Consider the following 6,000-nt stretch of genomic DNA (forward strand, 5'->3'; position numbering starts at 1 on the left):
TTTCCCTGGAGTACCTTTCAAGTAACACAGAACCCTTTCTGCAGCAGCTAAATGAGTATCTCTGGGAGAATGCATAAATTGACTAATAACACTTAGTGCATAGGAAATGTCCGGCCGATTCATGCAAAGAGATAACAATTTCCCAAGCAGTCTCTAAAACACCCCCTTATTAGACAAAAGGTCACCATCTATAGTAGAAAGCTTATGATTAGGATCAATAGGAGTGGAAGCATCAGTGAAAGCTTACAGCCTCATGTGCCCATGTTTGGCAAATAGAATACATTTCCCTGGAGTACCTTTCGAGTAACACAGAACCCTTTCTACAGCAACTAAATGAGTATCTCTAGGAGAATGCATAAATTGACTAATAACACTTAGTGCATAGGAAATGTCCGGCCGATTCATGCAAAGATATAACAACTTCCCAAGCAATCTCTAAAACACCCCCTTATCAGATGAAAGGTCACCATCTGTAGTAGAAAGCTTACGATTAGGATCAATAGGAGTGGAGATTGGTTTAGCTCCAAGTTTACCAGTCTCAACAAGGAGGTCAAGGACATATTTACGCTGAGAAATGAAAATACTATCCTTAGATCTAGCAACTTCAATGCCCAAAAAATATCGAAGATCTCCCAAATTCAGAGTTAAGAAATCTTTTGAGTTTACTAACCCCTTGAGTGTCATTACCCGTGACCACAATATCATCAACATAAACTATCAAAAAGGTCACCAAAGAGCCATTTCTCTTCAAGAATAGGGTATGATCAGATTGAGTTTGTGTGTAACCAAAGGAGACAAGAACAACCCTGAACCTCTCAAACCAAGCCCGATGAGACTGTTTGAGACCATAAATAGATTTCTACAGTTTACACACATTGCCTTGCATTTCCTTCCCATACACCCCTAGAGGCAAAGACATATAGACATCTTCATGTAGGTTTCCATTCAAGAAGGCATGTTTAACATCAAACTGGTGTAGGGGCCAATAAAAGTAGTGGCTAGAGATAACAAAACCTGGACTGAGGTCATCTTAGCTATAGGAGCAAGTGTCTCAAGATAGTCAATACCATACATCTGAGTGTAGCCTTTAGCAACCAACCTAGCCTTAAACCTCTCAATAGATCCATCAGAGTGATATTTAATGGTAAACACCCATTTACAACCCACTGGTTCCTTCCCTTCAGGCAAATCAACAATATCCCAGGTATGGTTCTTATGCAAAGCATCCAGTTCAGCCATCATAGCATCCCTCCATTCAGGTTTAGATAAGGCTTCTGGTACAGACCTAGGTGTCACATGGGAAGAAACAGAGGCAAGAAAAGAGTAGGAAGGTGAGAGAAGGCTGTAAGACAGGTGTTTGGAGATACAATGGGTTGTACACTTCCGCTTGCCCTTGTAGAGAGCAATAAGAATGTCAAGGTCTGGGAAAGATGTAGATGGGTCAGAGGAAGGCTGACCTGTTACCTCAGTAATGATGGGAGGAGCAAGAGGTTCTTCTGTAGGAGTGGAAACAACTTGCCCATGTCTGAATTTGTGCCTTTGATACCACCTTTAGAGAATAGGATGAGGAGGAATTATAGGAGAATGAGGTGGAGGGAGGAGGAGGAACAGAAATATTGGAGGTAAGTCCAGTGGGAGAAGTGGACACCTCATGAGAGGACTCAAGAGGAATGGGAAGAGGAACAGTTGGAGACATAGCAAAGGGTTCTTCAGATTTCTCCCCCTCAGAAGAAATACTAAAGAAAGGAGTCAACTTAGCAAATGTGACATCCTGAGATACAGAGTGGGTGCCACTAACTGGATCAAAACAGCAATATCCCTTCTATGTGGAGGCATATCCCAGAAAAACACATTTACGAGCCTTAGGTTCAAATTTGTGCCTTTGATGGCTGTGAACATGCACATAGAAAGTGCACCCAAAAACACGAAGAGGAAGAGAAAAAAGATCATCATCTGAAAAGAGAAGGCTAAAGGGGGTTTTGAAGTTAAGAACCTTGGAGGGCATACGGTTGATAAAAAAAGTAGCAGTAAGAACAGCATCTCCCCAAAATTTTATAGGAACATAGGATGCAAACAGGAGGGATCTGGCAACTTCAACCACATGTCGGTTCTTCCTTTCTGCCACTCCGTTCTGTTGTAGAGTGTAGGAACAAGAACTTTGATGAATAACCCTAAAAGTTTCAAGATAGGCGGAGAGAGTTTTCTCAAAATACTCCTTAGCATTATCAGAACGGAATATTTTAATCCAAGTGTTAAACTGGGTGAGGATGATTCATGAAATTTTTGCACAATAGCTGGTACTTCATCCTTGGATTTCATGAGATAAATCCAAGTGTAACGAGAGTAGTCATCAATAAAAAGGATAAAGTACCTATAACCCCCCATAATTGGCAAATGATATGGCCTCCATACATTAGAGTGAATAATATGAAAAGGAAAAAGAGATCTTTTATTGCTTACTGAATAAGAATGTCTACAATGCTTTGCCAGTTCACACGATTCACAATGAAGATTCAATAAAAACACTCCCTTAAACATATTTGGAAACAAATGACTCAAAGCACAAAAAGACAAATGACTAAACCGAAAGTGACATAACAAGACTTTGTCAATAGACTCTGACAAGACTGACTCTAAGGCAACTCCATGAGGTGGTCCAAAAGCTCTATCCGGTGTGTCCAACAAGTATATTCCATTTGCCTCATGACCACTCCCAATCATCCTCTGAGATTGTAGGTCCTGAAAAACACAATGAGTGGGAAAAAAGGTTATGCTACAATTCATGGATTTAGTTAAGCTGCCAACAGATAAAATGTTTGTATTAAGTTTAGGGACAGGAAGGATAGAGGATAAATAAAGGGTGTTAGAGGTCATTATATCCCCTTTACCAGAAATGGGAGCAAGAGACCCATCAGCAAGGGATATTTTCTCTTTACTAGAGAGAATGTGGTATGAGCAGAAGAGATTAGACAGGCTGGTCATATGGTCTGATGCATCGAAATCAATAATCTAAGGGATTTTATGATTACCTGAAACTGAAGCATGATTTGCAAAAGCATAAATACCTGAGTGAGCAAATGTAGATGATGATGATGTGTTACTGGAAGAGTGAGATGAAGAAACAGTAGTTTCCAAGTGATTTAGCAATCTCCCATGCTTTTCAAAATCCGCCTTCATTGTTGCCAACTGCTCAATGGTTGATTTTCTTCACTCTCCTTATTTCCTTCTTTAAGTACTGTAGCAACATTAACTGTCTTAGGCTTTCCTACTTGACTGCCCTTCTTAGAACTGTTGTTATTCTTAAACCTATCAAGAAGAAGCTCAGGATGAAGCTTTCAGCAAGTGTCCTTTGTATGCCTCAGTTTCTTACAATATTCACATATCAGCTCCTTTTTCTCAGTAGGACCCTTTGGCTTTATTCCAACATGTGCAAAGTATTCTGTAGGTGGATTCTGTAATTGAACATGTCGCCTACTCTCCTCACTACTTATCATAGCGTATGCCTGAGAAAGAGTAACCTCATCTTTGGCTAGGATATTTTGCCTAATGATGTCAAACTTAGGGTTGAGTCTAGTTAGAAAAATTCAAACACCCTATTTCTCTCCACTAAGTTCCTGTACATTTCAGCATCATTCTTACTCTCCCATACAACTGTTTCTATAACATCAATTTCTTGCCATAGGGATTTCAGTATAGAATAGTAGATTGCTACACTCTTCTCCCCCTGTCTTAGGTTCTTCACATCACTTTTCAACTTGTAGACTCTGGTTACATTCAACTTCTGTGAATAGGTCTCAGTAACACTGTTCCATATCTCCTTAGCCGAAGACATCCAGAGATAATGCTAACTTATATGAGGTTGCATAGAATTGACCAACCATCCAATGACTATATAATTCTGCATCCATTTCTCAAATTCAGGGTCTATCTCTTCGGGTTTCACTTTACTACCTGTAAGATACTTGAGTTTTTCTCTATTACAGACATAAATTCTTATAGACTGTGCCCAAGCAAGATAATTTGTCCCATCTAACTTGATTGTGGTCACACCAGTCAAAACGGAATCTACCGAGCCAAGGCCGAAAACTAGCACTTGCTTGAACTCACTTTCGTATGGCTTCATTAATCAAACGAAAATCAAAGAACCAAAAATTTGGTTTATATAAACTTACTTGAAGTCAAACCAGAACCCAGATGCTTGAAAACTAGGGTTTTACTCCATCCAACTATTGGGGAGGAAGAGAGAAGATGCAACCGCTCCTACCAGAGCTTCCCAATCTCTTCCAAACCTGAACCGCCCTCCTTTAGGAGTCAAAAGACACCTCCCAAGCACAGAGCACCACACCCAAAGCTTCACCTTTACCTGTACCTTCAAAAATCTCTAGTCAGCTAGGGTTTTGGGCAGCAACAGAACAACACCACTTCTTGGCAATATCCAACCAGATTTAAACTCTCCAAACCCTCTACCAACTAGGCCAGAGATCCTCTGAGCTATAGAGAACCTATCTCTCCATACACTCTCTTAATCTAAGGGTGTATGGGAAAAGAGGAAGAAGAAAAGAAGGAAGAAAGAAACCTGCTCTGATACGAAGATGTAAACTAATCCTCAAAAATAGGTGTAAACTTGAAAATTAGAGAGAAAAAAGGAGGAAAAAAAGTAAGAACAACAGTACAAGAGAAGAAGATGGAGAAAAGAGGAGGAGGAAGAAGAAAGGTTTGAATAACCCTTCTCTTTCTTCTTTAATCCCTTTTACTAAAAATTGATGTTAAAATAATTACAAGTATGCCTTAAGGGGGTGGTAAGCTCGACAGTAACATAAAGAGATCAAACAAAAAGAAATAACAGGCCCATTAGCTAACAGGAAAATAAAAAAATATTACAAGAGAAGATACTAGGACCCATTCGGCTCAGTCTCTTTACACTCTGGTGATTTAGCATCTTCACTTGTCTTTGTGGCCTCAGCATTTACAGGGGTGGCATTTGCATGTTCATCTCCAGATTGGTAAGACTCTCTGCTCGGCAATGGAAGATGGCTTGGAGTTCTTCTCAAAACCTCTGTTTGACGACAATTCTCTGTGACTAGATGGTTAAAAATGAGGGGGTATTCTTGTCCAAAAAACTAAGGAGGAAATCATAAAACGGAATGGGAATAGCATTCCCTGGGAAGGGGTCAGGAATGGTCATTCCCTAGAATGGGAATGGGATTATTCCGATCAACCAAACACTTGGAATGGGAATGGGCCATTCCGATTCCGATTCCAGGCTCCTATTCCCTCGAACCAAACAGACCCTAAAATCAGCATGAATGGGATTTCATTCTCAAGGGAAGGGTAGGGAATGGCCATTCCCTCAAATGGGGGAATGTCATTCTAGTAGGAATGAGAATGAGATTCCGATTCCACCCAACCAAACAGTTGGAATCGAAATAGCCCATTCTGATCCGATTCTAGACCCCTATTCTTGTGAACCAAACGGGGCCTCACTTCGTAGAAATGCGATTCTAGAACCATCCCAATTCTCGCTACATATGTCCTAGATAAAATAACAAACACGTGTAGCATTCAACACATGTGAAAAGCAAGGGTATTATAGTAAAATCGCACAAAACAAGGCTTGGCTCTATTAAACTCTCCCTCATTCATAGTTTCCCCTTCTTCCCAGCTTCCTCAACATTTCACCCAACGGTAACGGTAATATGACCTTCTTGACACCGTGGTGGTCAATCTCTCTGCGGATATACTTTTTCTCTCTTTCGTTTTTCTTTACACTAGTGGGGACCCGTGCGAAGCATGGGAAAACGAAATGCAATTTTTGACAAATTATTGTAATTTATTTAGGTTCATATTATTTGATAATTTGAAGTAATTATCATCCTAAGTTCTACTAATTTTTGGAATTTAATGGTTATTTTTACAAAGTTATACTAATTTCATCTATTTGATCATATTTTATGGAAATTAATGGTTATTTTTCCCTAAGTTCTACTAATTTTTGGTAAT

Source organism: Nelumbo nucifera, chromosome 1 (assembly GCF_055504915.1).
Source record: "Nelumbo nucifera cultivar China Antique chromosome 1, China Antique-T2T, whole genome shotgun sequence".
Classification (NCBI taxonomy): Eukaryota; Viridiplantae; Streptophyta; class Magnoliopsida; order Proteales; family Nelumbonaceae; genus Nelumbo; species Nelumbo nucifera.